Here is a 19732-nt window from a genome sequence, read left to right as displayed (position 1 = left end):
AAGAATGAAAATAGACCCATATCTATCACCATGCACAAAATTCAAGTCCAAATGGATCAAAGACCTCAATATCAATCTGAACACACTCAACCTGATAGAAGAGAAAATGGGAAGTACCCTACAACATATAGGCACAGGAGATCGCTTCCTATGTATAACCCCAGCAGCACAGACATTAAGGGCAACATTGAATAAATGGGACCTCCTGAAACTGAGAAGCTTCTGTAAAGCAAAGGACACTGTCACTAAGACAAAAAGGCACCCTACTGACTGGGAGAAGATCTTCACCAACCCCGCAACAGACAAAGGTCTGATCTCCAAAATATATAAAGAACTCAAGAAACTAGACGTTAAAATGATTATTAACCCAATTAAAAAAGGGGGCACTGAACTGAACAGAGAATTCTCAACAGAAGAAGTTCAAATGGCCAAAAGATACTTAAGGTCATGCTCAACCTCCTTAGCGATCAGAGAAATGCAAATCAAATCAACTTTGAGATATCATCTTACACCTGTCAGAATGGCTAAAATCAAAAACACCAAGGATAGCCTTTGCTGGAGAGGTTGTGGAGAAAGGGGTACCCTCATCCATTGCTGGTGGGACTGCAAACTTGTGCAACCACTTTGGAAATCAGTGTGGCGGTTTCTCAGAAAAATTGGGATCAACCTACCCCTGGACCCAGCAATACCACTCTTGGAAATATACCCAAGAGATCCCTAATCATATGACAAAAGCATTTGTTCAACTATTTTCATAGCAGCATTATTTGTAATAGCCAGAACGTGGAAGCATCCTAGGTGTCCTTCAATGGAAGAATGTATGAAGAAAGTGTGGAATATATACACATTAGAGTACTACTCTGCGGTAAAAAACAATGACTTCTTTAATTTTGCATGCAAATGGATGGAAATAGAAAATACTATCCTGAGTGAGGTAACCCAGACCCAAAAAGAAGATCATGGGATGTACTCACTCATAATTGGTTTCTAGCCATGGATAGGGGGCCACTGAGTCTATAATCTGTGGTCCTAAAGAAGCTAAACAAGAGGGCAATCCCAAGGAAAAACATATAGTTATCCTCCTGGCTATGGGAAATAGACAAGATTGCCGAGTAAAAAATTGGAATCTTGGGGGTAGGGTGGGATGGGGGTAAGGGGAGATGGAGAGAGAAAAGTGTGAAAGAGAGGATGAAGGGAATTTGGGGAAACGGTATGATTGGGGATATAGGAAGGTTGGATAGAGGAGTAGGGAAACTCATATCTTAGTTAAGGGATCCACCTGAGGGGTGGCAAGAGACTTGAACTTGGAGTGGCTACCAGATGCCCAGGGCAATGTCCCCAGTTAGTTCATTGGGCACCTGAGGATAGGGAACCTGAAATGAACCTATCCTATAGCCATACTGATGAATATCTTGCATATCACCATAGAACCTTCATCTAGCGATGGATGGAGATAGAGACAGAGACCCACACTGGAGCACCGGACTGAGCTCCCAAGGTCCTAATGAGGAGCAGAAGGAGGGAGAACATGTACAACGAAGTCAGGACCACGAGGGGTGCACCCACCCACTGAGACAGTGGGGCCGATCTATTGGGAGCTCACCAAGGCCAGCTGGACTGTGACTGAAAAAGCATGGGATAAAACCGGACTCTCTGAACATGGCAGACAATGAGAGCTGAGGAGAGGCCAAGGACAATGGCATGGGGTTTTGATCCTACTTCAGGTTCTGGCTTTGTGGGAGCCGAGACAGTTTGGATGTTCAACTTCCTAGATCTGGATGGAGGGGGGAGGACCTTGGACTTTCCACAGGGCAGTGAACCCTGACTGCTCCTGGGACTGGAGCGGGAGGAGAATAGAAGTGGGGGGAGGGGGAGAGCGGCGGGAGGATGGGGAGGGAAATGGGAGGCGGGGAGGAGGCAGAAAATTTTTTTTCAATAAAAATAAATAAAATAAATAAATAAAAAAAAAGCAATTGATGAGAGAAAAGCGAGGCTTAAAAATGTAGAAATAAGTCAGGTTCCCAACAACTCAAGATGTGGTTATTAAGTTCCTCATGATGGGAGACCTAGTTCACATTTACCTTAGGAAGAAAGGCAGTCCCAAGTCCAGAGAAGCATAGAAGCCACACTGAGAGGGGGCTGTGGTACACCTTGGTTCCTTCCCTTTCAGGAAACAAATGTTGAAGAGTCGTCCTTGAGCGAGGTACTTGTTAGAAGTTATTTATGTACTTAGAACTCCACATTCATTCTTGCCCCAAGTCACCTACATTCCAACGGAGAAAAACCCACACAACAAATCATTAAAATGTCCTATGCACATGTCAAGGTGTCCTTAGGGATAGAAGAGCTACCTTTAGGAAAGGGAATTGAAAATGCTTTGTTGAAACATGTCGCAGAACATCTTATGAGACTGGAAATTGTACTACCTCACCAGGATGAAGTTCAAAGGGTGATAAGGGTGGTCAGACAGATACTTTAGTGCACTGAGGTACTAGCCTATGGACTTGATAGCCGGAACTCAAGATCTGGATGCCACCAAGTGGCAAGTAAAAACTGAGTAGCTGTCCTCTGACTTCCCCGTGTGCACATTGGCGCACACCTGCACCGGAACACACACATGAAGAAGGAAGGGATAGAGTAAGGGAAGGAGGAAAGGAGGGAGGGAGGGGGAAATAAGGAAGGAAGGAAGGAAGGAAGGGAGGGAAGGAGGGAGGGAGGGAGGAAGGAAGGAAGGAAGGATTGGTTTTTTTTTTTTAAATGTTATTTAACAGGAGCACGCACTTCAGATCTTTAATACAGTGAGGGACCCCAAGTTCTGTTCCCCTCACCATCTCCTCTCAGGAGTCTGTGAGTAATGTTTTCCTGGTAGGCGGATAGCCGAGAATCACGAGTGTACCACATTTTTCAGGGAATTCTTTGCTGTGACTGAAGGTCTTTCTTTTAATTATGATAAAATATTAATTGTAATCCATTTTTTCCAAATACACCCTGAATCTGCCAATTGGAAAAAAAAAAGAAAGAAAGAAAGATATTCCTTTGAAGGTCCAAGAAGCATAAAGAATCGACTGGATCAAAAAAAACATCTCCTCATCATATAATAATCAATACACAAAACATACAGAATAAAGAAAGAATATTAAGAGCTGCAAAGGAAAAAGGTCAAGTTACCTATAAAGGTAAACCTATCAGACTTACACCTGACTTCTCTATAGAAACCATGAAAGCCAGAAGGTCCTGGATAGATGTACTGCAGAAACTAAGAGAACATGGATGCAAGCACAGAATACTATACCCAGGCAAGCTTTCGTTCACTATAAATGGAGAAAACAAAATTTTCCAGGATAAAAACAAATTTAAACAATACGTAGCCACAAATCCAGCCTTACAGAAAGTAATAGAAGGAAAATCACAAACCAAGGAGTCCAACAATGCCCACAATAACCCAGACATCTAATGACCCTTCACCAGCACAACTTGAAGAAGGGAAACACACAAACTCTACTACCAAAAGAAAGAAAGAAAGAAAGGAAAAATGACCGGAGTTAACAACCACTGGTCATTAATATCACTTAATATCAATGGATTCAACTCACGTATAAAGAGGCACAGGCTAAGAGATTGGATACGAAAACAGGATCCAACATTCTGCTGTTTACAAGAAACACACCTCAACCACAAAGACAGACATCTACTCAGAGTAAAGGGCTGGGAAAAGGTTTATCAAGCAAACGGACCTAAGAAACAAGCAGGTGTGGCCATACTAATTTCTAAGAAAGTTGACTTCAAACTAAAATCAATCAAAAGAGATGGAGAGGGACATTTTTTACTCATAACAGGAACAATTCACCAGGATGAAGTCTCAATCTTGAATATATATGCCCCTAATATAAAAGCACCCACTTATGTAAAAGAAACGTTACTAAAACTCAAGGCAGTCATCAAACCACACACACTAATAGTAGGAGATTTCAACACTCCTCTCCCACCAATGGACAGGTTAATCAGACAGAAACCTAACAGAGAAATAAGAGGATTAAGGGAGGTAATGAATCAAATGGACTTAACAGACATCTATAGAACATTCCACTCAAATAGGAAAGAATACACCTTCTTCTCTGCAGCTCATGGAACCTTCTCGAAAATAGCCCACATACTCGGTAACAAAGCAAACTTACACAGTTACAAAAAAATATCGGTAACCACCTATGTCTTATCAGATCACCATGGATTAAAGTTAGAATTCAACAACAATGCTATCCCCAGAATGCCTATGAACTCATGGAAACTGGACAGTCAACTACTGAACCACACCTGGATCAAGGAAGAAATAAAGAAAGAAATTAAAGTCTTTCTTGAATTCAATGAAAATGAAGACTCAACATACTCAAACCTTTGGGACACTATGAAAGCAGTGCTAAGAGGAAAGTTCATAACATTAAGTGCTCACTTAAAGAAAATGGAGAAAGCACACATTGGGACTTAATAGCCCACCTGAAAGCTTAAGAAAAAAAAGAAGCAAACACACCTAGGAGAAGTAGAAGACTGGAAATAATCAAATTGAGGGCTGAAATCAACAAAATAGAAACAAAGAAAACAATCCAAAGAATCAATGAAACAAAAAGCTGGTTCTTGGAGAAAATCAACAAGATTGATAAACCCCTATCCAAACTAATCAAACGGCAGAGAGAGAATACGCAAATTAACAAAACCAGAAACGAAAAGGGAGACATAACCACAGACACAGAGGAAATTCAGAGAATCATTAGATCTCTAATGAGTAACAAAGGCAAAGTTATACTGATGATGTGAAAGCAAAAGTGAGGTGTGCTGAGAGAAAGGGAATGAGTAGAGAGGAAACAAGAAAATTTTTTTAAAAATGTTAAAGGTGATATGCAAGATATTCATCAGTATAGGATAAGGTCATTTCAGGTTCCCTCTCCTCAGTTGCCCAAGGTACCAGCTGGGGACATCTCCCTGGACACCTGCGAATCCCTCTAGAGTCAAGTCTCTTGCCAACCCTAAGATGGCTCCCTTAGTTAGGATATATACTTCGCTGCTCCCGTATCCACCCTTCCTATATCCCAAACATCCCAATTGTCCATCTCCTCCCATCCTCCCCTTCTCATGTTTCTCATCCCATTTCCCCTTTGCCCCATACCACCTCACCTGCAAGTTCCCAGTTTTTGCCCTGCAATCTTGTCTACTTCCCCTCTCCAGGCAGATGACTATACGATTTTCTTTGGGTTCACTTTCTTATTTAGCTTCTCTAGGATCACAAATTGTGTGCTCAATGTCCTTTATTTATGGCTAGAAACTGATTATGAGTGACTACATCCCATGTTCCTCTTTTTGGGTCTGGGATACCTCACTCAGGATAGTGTTTTCTATTTCCATCCATTTGCATGCAAAATTCGAGAAGTCATAGTTTTTTAACGCTGAATAGTACTCTAATATGTATATATTCCACACTTTCTTCATCCATTCCTCCATTGAAGGGTATATAGGTTGTTTCCAGGTTCTGGCTATTACAAACATTGCTGCTATGAACATAGTTGAACAGATACTTTTGTCATATGATAGCTCGTCTCTTGGGTATATTCCCAATAGTGGTATTACTGGATCTTGGGGTAGGTTGATCCCAAATTTCCTGAGAAATCGCCACACTGATTTCCAAAATGGTTGCACAAGTTTGCATTCCCACCAGCAAAGGATGAGTGTACCCCTTTCTCCACAACCTCTCCAGCAAAGGCTATCATTGGTGTTTTTGATTTTAGCCATTCTGACAGGGGTAAGATGGTATCTTAAAGTTGTTTTAATTTGCATTTCCCTTATTGCTAAGGAGGTTGAGCATGACCTTAAGTGTCTTTTGGCCATTTGAATTTCTTCTGTTGAGAATTCTCTATTCAGTTCAGTGCCCCATTTTTTAATTGGGTTAATTAGCATTTTAAAGTCTAGTTTCTTGAGTTCTTTATATATTTTGGAGATCAGACCTTTGTCTGTTGCAGGGTTGGTGAAGATCTTCTCCCAGTCAGTGGGTTGCCTTTTTGTCTTAGTGACAGTGTCCTTTGCTTTACAGAAGCTACTCATTTTCAGGAGGTTCCATTTATTCAGTGTTGTCCTTAATGTCTGTGCTGCTGGGGATAAACATAGGAAGTGGTCTCCTGGACCCATATGTTTTAGAGTACGTCCCACTTTTTCTTCTATCAGGTTCAGAGTGTTCAGACTAATATTGAGGTCTTTAATCCATTTGGACTTGAGCTTTGTGCATGGGGATAGATATGGATCTATTTTCATTCTTCTACATGTTGACAACCAGTTCTGCCAGCACCATTTGTTGAAGATGCTCTCTTTTATCCATTAAATACTTTTAGCTCCTTTATCAAAAATTAGATGTTCATATGTTTGTGGGTTAAAATCAGGGTCTTCTACTCAGTTCCATTGATCGACTTCTCTGTTTTTATGTCAATACTAAGCTGTTTTCAATACTGAGGCTCTGTAATAGAGTTTGAGGTCAGGGATGGTAATGCCTCCAGACGATTATTTATTATATAAGATTGTTTAGGCTATCCTGGGTTTTTTGTTTCTCCATATAAAGTTGATTATTGTCCTCTCAAGATCTGTGAAGAATTTTGATGGGATTTTAATGGGGATTGCATTGAATCTATAAATGGCCCTTTGTAGAATTGCCATTTTTACGATTTTGATCCTCCTAATCCAAGAGCAAGGGAGATCCTTCCATTTTCTGGTATCCTCCTCAATTTCTTTCTTCATAGACTTAAAGTTCTTGTCAAATAGATCCTTCACTTCCTTGGTTAGAGTTACACCAAGATATTTTATGCTATTTGTGGCTATCATGAAGGGTGATGATTCTCTGATTTCCATCTCTGCTTCCTTATCCTTTGTGTATAGGAGGGCAACTGATTTTTTGGAATTGATCTTGTATCCTGCAACGCTACTAAAGGTGTTTATCAGCTGAAGGAGTTATTTGCTGGAGTTTTTGGGGTCGCTTATGTACACTATCATATCGTCTGCAAATAATGAAAGTTTAACTTCTTCCTTTCCAATTTGAATCCCTTTGATCCCCTTATGTAGTCTTATTGCTATTGCTAGAATTTAAGCACTATATTAAAGAGGTATGGATTGAGTGGACAACCTTGTCATGTTCCTGATTTTAGTGGAATAGGTTTGAGTTTCTCTCCATTTAATTTGATGTTAGCTGACGGCTTGCTATATATAGCTTTTATTATACTTAGGTACGACCCTTGTATTCCTAATCTCTTTAAGACCTTTATCATAAAGGGATGTTGAATTTTGTCAAATGCTTTTTCAGCATCTAATGAAATGATCATATGTTTTTTTTCTTTCAGTTTATTTATATGATGGATTACGTTGAAAGATTTTCATATGTTGAACCAGCCCTGCATCTCTGGGATAAAGCCTACTTGATCATAATGGATAATTTTTCTAATGTATTCTTGGATTCGGTTTGCCAGTACTTTATTGAGTATTTTTGTGTCGATGTTCATGAGTGAGATTGGCCTGTAGTTCTCTTTCTTGGTTGTGTCTTTCTGTGGTTTTGGTATCAGAGTAACTGCAGCTTCATAAAAGGAATTTGGCAATGACTTCTCTGTTTCTATATTGTGAAATACATTAAGGAGTATAGGTATTAGGTCTTCTTGGAAGATCTGGTAGAATTCTGCATTGAAGCCGTCTGGACCTGGGCTTTTTTTGGTGGGGAGGTTTTTTATAACAACTTCTAATTCTTCGTGACTAACAGGTCTATTTAGATTGTTCACCTGGTCCTGGTTTAACTTTGGTATATGGTACTTATCTAAAAAAGTGTCCATTTCTTTTACATTTTCCAATTTTGTGGCATACAGGTTTTTGTAGTAAGATCTAATGATTCTCTGAATTTCCTCTGTGTCTGTGGTTATGTCTCCCTTTTCGTTTCTGATTTTGTTAATTTGCGTATTCTCTCTCCACCGTTTGATTAGTTTGGATAGGGGTTTATCAATCTTATTGATTTTCTCCAGGAACCAGCTTTTTGTTTCACTGATTCTTTGGATTGTTTTCTGTGTTTCTATTTTGTTGATTTCAGCCCTCAATTTGATTATTTCCAGTCTTCTACTTCTCCTAGGTGAGTCTGCTTCTTTTTTCTAAAGCTTTCAGGTGGGCTATTAAGTCTCCAATGTGTGCTTTCTCCATTTTCTCAAAGTGGGCGCTTAATGCTATGAACTTTCCTCTTAGCACTGCTTTCATAGTGTCCCATAGGTTTGAGTATGTTGAGTCTTCATTTTCATTGAATTCAAGAAAGACGTTAATTTCTTTCTCTATTTCTTCCTTGATCCAGGTGTGGTTCAGTAGTTGACTGTCCAGTTTCCATGAGTTCATAGGCTTTCGGGGGATAGCATTATTGTTGAATTCTAACTTTAATCCATGGTGATCTGATAAGACACAGGTGGTTACCGATATTTTTTTGTAACTGTGTAAGTTTGCTTTGTTACCGAGTATGTGGTCTATTTTTGAGAAGGTTCCATGAGCTGCAGAGAAGAAGGTAGGGGCAGGAACCGTTCCCTTCCAGATGAACTCCTCAACACCAAAGCAGGGATGCCTCGTATTCTAATGCCCCGCGGACAAAAGGGCCAATGCAGGGGGTAGGGCAGGGTCGAGTAGAACACAGGCAACACTGCAGTATAAGCTGGAGGTGCCTGCGCTCCCTTTCGGGGGTTGCTGAGGCCTGCCCCCTAGGCAGGCACTCACTGATCTGGTTGGGTGGCCTAGTGTAGGGGGATTTGTGCTCTCTACTGGGACAGTCCGCCCCAGGATAGCACACACTCACCCATCCAGATGGAACTTCTCAGCACCTACACAGGGACTCCTGGTAGTCCAATGAGCCAGGGACCAAGGGAAGTGGGAGGCAGGCAGAGTGGGTCCAGGAGAGCACAGCAGACACTGCAGTCCCAGCAGCAGGGGCCTGCGTTCCCTGTAGGGGACCTTGAGGCCTGCCCTCTAGTCAGGCACTCACTGCTCTGGGTTGGTAGCCTTAGTGAAAGGGCAGGAAGCTGTTCCACAGCAAAGGACCTTGCAGGCAAGGCAGGCTTGGGGTGGGGGTGGGGGCACGTGTGTAGGAAAGAAAGCCCTGCAGCAGGAGCTGGGGGAGGGGTGTTTGTGCTCTCTACCAGGACAGTCCGCCCCAGAATAGCACACACTCACCCGTCCAGTTGGGACTTCTCAGCACCTACACAGGGACTCCTGGTAGCCTCAATGAGCCAGGGACCACGGGAAGTAGGGCACAGGCAGAGCGGGTCCAGGAGAGCACAGCAGACCCTGCAGCCCCAGCAGCAGGGGCCCGTGTTCCCTGGCGGGTATCTTGAGCCAGATTTCAATTCTTAAGAATTGGAAACCTTTTTATCCCATGTTTTTTTTCAGTAGCAGTCCAGCTGACCTTGGTGAGCTCCCAATAGATCGTCCCCACTGTCTCAGTGGTTGGGTGCACCCCTCATGGTCCTGACTTCCTTGTTCATGTTCTCTCTCCTTCTGCTCCTCATTATAACCTTGGGAGCTCAGACCGGTGCTCCAGTGTGGGTCTCTGGCTCTATCTCCATCCATCGCTAGATGAAGGTTCTATGGCGATATGCAAGATATTCATCAGTATGATTATAGGATAGGTTCATTTCAGGTTCCCTATCCTCAGGTGCCCCCAATGAACTAACTGGGGACATTGCCCTGGGCATCTGGTAGCCATTCCAAGTTCAAGTCTCTTGCCACCCCTTAGGTGGCTCCCTTACCTAAGGTATGAGTTTCCCTGCTCCCCTATCCAACCTTCCTTTATCCCCAATCACCCCAATTCCCCCAGTTCCCCTCATCCTCTCCTTCACACTTTTCTCTCCCCATCACCCCTCATCCCCATCCCACCCCACCCCCAAGATTAGAGCTGACGAGAGGCCAAGGAGAATGGCACAGGAACTTTCAACTGGCGATAGATCGAGAGAGAGACAGAGACCCAAATTGGAGCAACGGTCTGAGCTCTTAAGGTCCAAATGAGGAGCAAAAGGAGGGAGAACATGAGCAAGGAAATCAGGTCCACGAGGCGTGCACCCACCCACTGTGACAGTGGAACTGATCTATTGGGAGCTCTTCAAGGCCAGCTGGACTGGGACTGAATAAGCATGGGTTGAAACTGGACTCTCTGAACATGGCGGACAATGAAGGCTGATGAGAAGCCAAGGACAATGGCACTAGGTTTCGATCCTAATACATGAACTGGCTTTGTGGGAGCTTAGCCTGTTTTGATGCTCACCTTCCTGGGCCTGGATGGAAGTGGGAGGACCTTGGTCTTCCTGTAGGGCAGGGAATTTGGACTGCTCTTCAGTATCGAGAGGGAGGGGGAATGGACTGGAGGGAGGAGAAGAGGAGTGGGGATGGGGGAGGGGAGTAGGGGGAGGGGGCAATGTGTGGGAGGAGGGGAGGGAAATGGGAAACGGGGAGCAGTTGGAAATTTTAATTAAAAAAGAATAATAAAAAAAAAGAATTGGAAACCTTTCTCAGATAAATCAAACATGAGTTAGGCTAATTGCATAGGGCCAGTAGGACAGATAGAAAGGCTGAGGTCATATGTGGCATATATATTAGAGATGCTAAGAGGTTGTGATCTTTTATAACAATGGAATACCCAGATAAACATTTATGTGATCTCAGAACTGACCCCAAGCCAACTTACATTCTTTGAAAAGATACTATAAATCACTATAAAAAAACAGATACCAAACATTCATACTGTCCAAACAAACAGATCAACTGGCAAACTCTCATAGAAACCAATGATCCTAACTTTAAAATTATTAACAAAGAAAGCTATATCAGTTAAACAATGGCTTATAAAAAGAGAGAAACTACAGTCTTTAGAATATCTGGTATAGGAGCAAAAAGATTTTCAGCATAATGAACATTCAACTAGCCTTTTGAATTTTCCTGTATTTGTTGTTAAAAAGAAATTTGGGAAATGGAGAATGGCAACAGATCTATGATCTCTTAATAATGTAATTCCAACAATGGCCTCTCTCCAATCTGGAATTCCTTTGACTTCCCTATTGCCTAAATGATGGCCTCTTATAGTCACTGATTTAAAAGTTTGTTTCTTCACCAAACCTTTACTAGAAAAAAACAGAGAAATATTTGTCTTTGCTGTGCCTACTCAGAGATTGCTAAAAGATATCAGTGGTAGATTCTCCCACAGGAAATGTTAAATAGCCCCATCCCATGCCAATATTTTGTAAGTCAGCCATTGGAAAAGATAGTAATCTATTTCCTAAATCTTAAGTTTAACATTACATTGATGACATTTTGCTATCTGATTCAAATGTGGATACTTTAAAAAGAATGTTTGAAGAAGTAAAGAAAATTTTGCCTTGTTGAGGGTTACACATTGATCCTGAAAAAATATAAAAAGGAGATTATTTATATTATTTGGGTTATAAAATAGGTTTATAGGAAATTAGACCACAAAAGTTGTAATTAAAAAAAGATCAATTGTAGACTCTATTACTTTCAAAAAATGCTAGAAGACATTTCCAATCTAATACTTATATGCTACTCTCATGGTGCTAAGAGATTTTAAAGAAACTTTCAGTATAGTTACCTATCTACAATACATGGAAATAGATGTTTTGCATATTGAAACCCCTGAATTTATTTCAGATGATACAAAATTTACTTTAGTATTCAACCAGATTCAAGATTTAATCAGGAATAGACTTCACTTTCCTTGATCCATATATATATGCCAGTTCCTCTAGCAAAAGGTAATGCAGAAATAGATCAATTATTGTTTGGAAATGTGCTAACCATCTCAGAATTTCACAAAATAACCCTGTTATTTCTAGAGTAAAGCTTTAATAAAGAACCTTTTCATTAAATTGCAACAAGACAAGGGAATTATAAGGAGATGCTGTACTTGTTCTTTTTAATACAAAACATTACTCCCTGCAGGAAGTAACACAAAGAGTATTCAAAGGAATGAAATTTGGCAGGTGGGTGTGTTTTATTTTTTAGAATTTGGAAAATTAAAGTATGGTATACCACACCATTGATACCTATTCACATTTTCAATGGGCAACTGTCTTGAGTTCAGGAAAGACTGATTTAGTATCACACATTTGCTTGAAGTTATTTCCATCATGTTTATACCAGAACAAATAAAAACAGACAATGATCCAGTATATGTCTCTAAGAAAATAAAACAGGTTTTTTTTTCTTATTATAATTTAACATATATTACAGGTATAGCAAACAATCCTTCAAGTCAGGCAGTTATAGATTGATCAAACTGAACTATAAATAATATGTCAAGCTAACAGAAAGTAATGAGAAAGACTGCCAAAATAGATTGCATAAAGCTCTATTAACCTTGAATTTTTAATGCTAATGAGAATAGAACAGCAGCTGCATAAAGACATTGGATAACAGAGAAAACTTCTGAGTTAAGTCAGTCAGAACATCCTAGGAAATATTGACCTCAGAATGAAAACCAGCAGATATGCTATTTTGGGGAAGGAGAAACCTCTTGATAAACATAAATGACAGTTCATTCACAGAGATGACAATACTACAGGTTGTAGAGAAGCTCAGGAGTTTTTCCTGTCTTTCCAGGAAAGAGACTATCTTCGTAAAATCAAGAGATCTCAGATATCTAGATGCCTAAAAAGAAAAGATAGATATCCAGAAAGAATCACCAAGCAAAGAGAAATCTGACTTATGATGCCAATATCCGCTGCAGGGTAAAATGTCTCTACCTCAAAACACATATCTCCTTACTTCTCAGTATCCTGGTATACCACTCACAGGAGAAAACCCAACAATTTCATCAATAGTCAATACTCCTTTTTTGTACTTAGGTCAGTAATTTCTATGAGAGAGCTATGAGATCCAACAGCCCAGAAAAGGATATAACAGAACTGGAAGATAAATTTTCATGCAGGAAGTCAGCATTTTCTTTATAAGTTAGTGAGTGAAAATTGACTCCCCAAGTTCTTTCAAGATATAATAACTGCTCCAATATTATTGATGCATGAGTCTAGAAAAGAGCATGTGGTCTTTTGTGTTACTGTAAAGACATCTGACTGTAATTATCTTTCTTTCTATTGACTCACCATCTTCCTGTTAGTCTGAATATACACTAGAATAGTGCCCAGGATTCTCTTGTACTTTTGATATTCCTAATTTGACTGAAACTCATAGAATTCCTGATTTTCTCCCATGTTAAAAATCTTATGATATGTTCTCATTTCCCTTAGTGCTTCTTATTATGGGAGGATCAAACCCATGATGCTCCATCTTCCCTATGGGGTATTCATGAATGTAACTGGACCTTCGGCATCCAATACAATTTTTCTAATGTAATCAATTTATTCTTTATACACTGATGTAGCCCACACTACTCAGGACAATTTGGTGACATTATGATGGGAGGTTTGTTATGGGCCAACTGCAAGGACACAGAATGAGTGGTCTGAGATCACCTACACAATCCTGCATACTTGCAGAGTGATGCCCTAACCATCATGCCAGAAACAAAGATCTGTATTTTGGTTATAGCCATTTTAAGTACACAAGTTAAATAAGCTATTTAGGATGCTCTGTAGGGCAAGTTCCAGGCCTAGGAAAGAACCCTTTCTCTTCTTATCTCCCAGTGAGACCTACATGCCCCAGGCTTCAAAATTAATTAATATTCCCTTTGTTAGTTAAAAATCTCCTTAATCTCTTTCTGTCAGCTAGAGATGCCTCCAGACCTGACATTCCAGCATCTTCCCCTTCCTCTTCCTGTTTGGTATAGAAATGCCTCTGAAAAAAAAAAGTTGACAGCTTGATCAGAAATACAGACTTGATGTCCATTTCTTGTATCTTTTGCCACTCCATTCCTTTCTCTTACAGGTTACCAGGGACCCCGATTCATATCCTGCTGGTTGGGATACCATCATACATCCCTACTTCACTACTTGACAGTTTGACTTGGGGTCAAGTCTAAACAAAGTCCTCTCTAGTGAATTCTGGTTTTGATTCTGCTACTCATGGTTTCAGCTCAAAAACCAATCTTCAGATTGCAATTGGTAGTATAGGGAAGAAAATAGGCAGGCATTAGAGTCCAGGAAAAACATTGGAAGACAGGGAAGGAATTTACTCCTCACATCAAGATATTAAGAATAGTTTATTGAATATACTACCCTTTCCTTCAACCAATCACCCACTACTGCTTCTGGGAACCAGTCATGGAGTATTGTATCAAGACTCACATTGATGGCCCCTCTTTTTTTTAATCAGACTACTATATGGTCATGTCCTCCATATTTACAAAATTCAATTATGAGATTAAACTCTTCTTCATTGTGTATGTGGAGATGAAGTTTGGGTCAGGAAAGGTAGAATATAGTCCAAGTTTCAAGTATCACTTTTGTGTCACAAATCAAGGCTCTCATAGCATTTTCTCAAGTTTGGCTACCAGTCACTAATTGAGATGAAACTTGATGATAAGCAGCTCATATACCATACCTTCCGATGAGTTTCATGACCTGGGCAATATTTCTTGCTCTGTGTCAGGGATGGGAGGTTACTCATAAAGAAATGCCCAAGGTTCCTCAGACAAAATAAGTTACTGACATTGCCTCTAGTTTCCTATAAGAAATACATAAGGCGCAGACGTGGCGGATGTGGCGCAGATGTGGACACGGCACAGACGCGGCAGACACAGCGCAGACTTGAACTTATATTTTTTGATGGTTCAAGCATGAAACAGTGAAGCCCACACTGAGAGCAGATTGTCCCACTACAATTAAATCAAGTAGGTTTTTGGTGGCTGGCCTGCAGAGTGGTAGGCCTTTTGTGGCGAGATCCCTGGTGAACAGGGAGCCTGGTTCTGTCCCTGAAGACCCTCCTGAGTCTTCTGCTGCGGGACCCAGGAAACAGAGCGGGGGCATTCCCCGACCCCCTTGACTCCCCGGTCAATCTGCGGTGGCTGCTCCCCTCTGCTGGGGCTGCTCCTCTTCTGCTGAGACCTCTCTCTCCCTGGTCCATCCAAGATTGCACCCAGGGGCTTCCTTCCTTCTCCCTCCCTTCGGGGGGGATGCGGGATACCCCAATTCAGCCTGTTTGGGCACTGGATCGGGTGCTCAGGGCAGAGGGCAGCAGGAGTTTCTTTGTTTTGGTGGCTGGCCTGCAGAGTGGTAGGCCTTTTGTTGGTGAGGTCCCTCATGAATGGGGAGCCTGGTCCTGTTCCTGAAGACCCCTCTGAGTGGTGAGAGGGATCTTGGCCTGCAGCGGGAGCCAGGAAATGGAGCGGGGGCATTTTGTAAGCGGGGCCCCTGGCCAGCAGGGAAACCTGATACTGTTTTAGAAGACCCATTAGATAGCATCGGCAGGAGGAGATGGGCAGGCGCCAAGGCAAGAATTCACCCAACAATCTGAAAAACAACATGAAAACACCAGAACCCAAAGATCTCACATCAGAAGGTCTTGAACACCCTAACACAGAAGACGTGGAAAAAATTGACTTTATGAAAGCAATAGAGTACCTTAAACAAAATGTAAAAAATGTCCTTATAGAAATGGATGAGAAGCATAACAAAAAATTTGAAGAAATGAATAAATATGGAAAAGATACCCTGGTAAACCAAGAAAGAAAACGATCAAACAGGTAATGGAAACAGTTCAAGAATTGAAAACTGAAATGGAAGCAAGGAAGAAATCACAAACTGAGGACCCGCTGCATATGGAAAATCTAGGTCAACGAGCAGAGACTACAGAACCAAGGATAATCAATAGAATACAAGAGTTAGAAGGAAGAATCTCAGATCCTGAGGACACCATAGAGAAAATAAATGCACTGGTCAAAGAAAACAGCAAAGCCAACAAATTCTCATCACAAAACATTCATGAAATATGGGGCACAATAAAAAGACCAAACCTAAGAATAATAGGGATAGAAGAAAAAGAGTCACAGCTCAAAGGCCCAGAAAATATTTTTAACAAAATTATGGAAGAAAACTTTCCCAACATAAAGAGAGATATTCCTTTGAATATTTAAGAAGCATACAGAACACCAAATAGACTAGATAAAAAAAAAATCGCCTCGCCAAAATGATCAAAAAACAAAACATACAGATTAGAGAAAGAATATTAAGAACTGCAAAGGAAAAAGGTCAAGTAATTTAAAAAGGTAAACCGATCAGACTTATACCTGACTTCTCTATGAAAAACATGAAAGGCAGAAGGTCCTGGATAGAGGTACTGCAGAAACTAAAAGACCTTGGATGCAAGCCCAAACTACTATACCCAACCAAACTATCATTCACTATCAATGGAGAAAAGAAAACATTCCAGGATAAGAACAAATTTAAACAATACGTAGGCACAAATCCAGTCTTACAGAAAGTAATAGAAGGAAAATCACGATTCAAGGAATCCAACATTGCCAACATTGCCTACAATAACTCGGGCATCTAGTGACCCTTCACCAGCACATCTCAAAGAATGGAAACACACAAACTCTATTACCAAAAACAATAAGAAACACTGGTCATTAATATCACTTAATATTAATGGACTCAATTCACCTATAAAAAGGCACAGGCTAAGAGATTGGATACGAAAACAGGTTCCAACATTCTGCTGTATACAAGAAACATATCTCAACAACAAAGATAGGCATCTACTAAGAGGAAAGGGTTGAGAAAAAGTTTTTCAAGTAAATGGGCCTAAGAAACAAGCAGGTGTAGCCATACTAATTTCTTTTCTTTTTTTAAATTTCCACCTCCTCCCCGCCTCCCATTTCCCTCCCCCTCCTCCCGCCCCTTTTCCCCTCCCCCCACTCCTCTTCTCCTCCCTCTCCAGTCCCAAGAGCAGTCAGTGTTCCCTGCCCTATGGAAAGTCCAAGATCCCCCCCCCTCCATCCAGGTCCAGGAAGGTGAACATCCAAACTCTCTAGGCTCCCACAAAGCCAGAATACAAAGTAGGATCAAAACACCATGCCATTGTCCTTGGCCTCTCATCAGCTCTCATTATCCGCCATGTTCAGAGTCCAGTTTCATCCCATGCTTTTTCAGTCACAGTCCAGCTGGCCTTGGTGAGCTCCCAATAGATCAGCTCCACTGTCTCAGTGGGTGGGTGCACCCCTCGTGGTCCTGACTTCCTTGTTCATGTTCTCCCTCCTTCTGCTCCTCGTTAGGACCTTGGGAACTCAGTCTGGTGCTCCAGTGTGGGTCTCTGTCTCTAACTCCATCCATCGCTAGATGAAGTTTCTATGGTGATATGTAAGATATTCAATCAGTATGGCTATGGGATAGGGTCATTTCAGGTTCCCTATCCTCAGCTGCCCAAGGAAATAATTGGGGACATTGCCCTGGGCACCTGGTAGCCACTCCAGGTTCAAGTCTCTTGCCAATGCTTAGGTGGCTCCCTTAACTAAGATATGTGCTTCCCTGCTCCCCCTATCCAACCTTCTTTTATCCCCAATCATCCCGTTTCCCCAAGTTCCCCCCATCCTCTCCTTCACACTTTTCTCTCCCCATCTCCCCTTACTCCCATCCCACCCCCAAGATTCCAATTTTTTGCCCGGCAATCCTGTCCACTTCCCATAGCCAGGGAGATAACTATATGTTTTTCCTTGGGTTCACCCTCTTATTTAGCTTCTTTAGGATCACAAATTATAGACTCAGTGACCCCTATCCATGGCTAGAAACCAATTAAGAGTGAGTACATCCCATGATCTTCTGTTTGGGTCTGGGTTACCTCACTCAGGATAGTATTTTCTATTTCCATCCATTTGCATGCAAAATTCGAGAAGTCATTGTGTTTTACCGCAGAATAGTAGTCTAATGTGTATATATTCCAACGTTCTTCATCCATTCTTCCATTGTAGGACATCTAGGTTGCTTCCAGGTTCTGGCTATTACAAATAATGCTGCTATGAACATAGTTGAACAAATGCTTTTGTCATATGATAGGGCATCTCTTGGGTATATTCCCAAGAGTGCTATTGCTGGGTCCAGGGGTAGGTTGATCCAAAATTTCCTGAGGAACCGCCACACTGATTTCCAAAGTGGTTGCACAAGTTTACATTCCCACCAGCAATGAATGAGGGTACCCATTTCTCCACAACCTCTCCAGCAAAGGCTATCATTGGTGTTTTTGATTTTAGCCATTCTGACAGGTGTAAGATGATATCTCAAAGTTGTTTTGATTTGCATTTCTCTGATCGCTAAGGAGGTTGAGCATAACCTTAAGTGTCTTTTGGCCATTTGAACTTCTTCTGTTGGGAATTCTCTGTTCAGTTCAGTGCCCCATTTTTTAATTGGGTTAATTAGCATTTTAAAGTCTAGTTTCTTGAGTTCTTTATATATTTTGGAGATCAGAGCTTTATCTGTTGTGGGGTTGGTGAAAATCTTCTCCCAGTCAGTGGGTTGACTTTTTGTCTTAGTGACAGTGTCCTTTGCTTTAAAGAAGCTTCTCAGTTTCAGGAGGTCCCATTTATTCAATGTTGCCCTTAATGTCTGTGCTGCTAGGGTTATACATAGGAAGCGATCTCCTGTGCCCATGTGTTGTAGGGTACTTCCCATTTTCTCTTCTATCAGGTTGAGTGTGTTCAGATTTATATTGAGGTCTTTGATCCATTTGGACTTGATTTGTGTGCATGGTGATAGATATGGGTCTATTTACATTCTTCTACAGGTTGACATCCAGTTATTCCAGCACCATTTGTTGAAGATGCTTTCTTTCTTCTGTTGTATACTTTTAGCTCCTTTATTGGAAATGAGGTGTTCATAGGTTTGTGGGTTAAAATCTGGCTCTTCTATATGATTCCATTGGTCGACTTCTCAGTTTTTATGCCAGTACCACGCTGTTTTCATTACTGTAGCTCTGTAATAGAGTTTGAAGTCAGGGATGGTAATGCCTCCAGAAGTTCCTCCATTGTATAAGACTGTTTTGGCTGTCTTGGGTTTTTTGTTTTTCCTTATAAAGTTGAATATTGTCCTCTCAAGATCTGTGAAGAATTTTGATGAGACCTTGATGGGGATTGCATTGAATCTATAAATTGCCTTTGGTAGAATTGCCATTTTTACTATGTTGATCCTCCCAATCCAAGAACAGGGAAGATCCTTACATTTTCTGGTATCCTCTTCAATTTCCTTCTTCAAAGACTTAAAGTTCTTGTCAAATAGATCTTTCACTTCCTTGGTTAGAGTTACCCCAAGATATTTTATGCTATTTGTGGCTATCGTGAAAGGTGATGCTTCTCTGATTTCCCTCTCTGCTTCCTATCCTTTGTGTATAAGAGGGCGACTGAATTTTTTAGAGTTGATCTTGTATCCTGCCACATTGCTAAAGGTGTTTATCAGCTGTAAGAGTTCTTTCTTGGAGTTTTTGGGGTCACTTATGTATACTATCATATCATCTGCAAATAATGCATGTTTAACTTCTTCCTTGCCAATTCGAATCCCGTTTATACCCTTATGTTGTCTTATTGCTGTTGCTAAAACTTCAAGCACAATATTGAAGAGGTATGAAAAGAGTGGACAGCCTTGGTGTTTTCCTGATTTTAGTGGGATGGATTTAAGTTTCTCTCCGTTTAATTTGATGTTAGCTGTCAGCTTGTTGTAAATAGCTTTTTATATTTAAGTTTGACCCTTGTATCCCTAATCTCTCCAAGACTTTTATCATAAAGGGATGTTGAATTTTGTCAAAT

The sequence above is a fragment of the Chionomys nivalis genome, chromosome 10, assembly GCF_950005125.1.
Source record: "Chionomys nivalis chromosome 10, mChiNiv1.1, whole genome shotgun sequence".
Classification (NCBI taxonomy): domain Eukaryota; kingdom Metazoa; phylum Chordata; class Mammalia; order Rodentia; family Cricetidae; genus Chionomys; species Chionomys nivalis.
Note: the sequence above shows the minus strand (reverse complement) of the source record.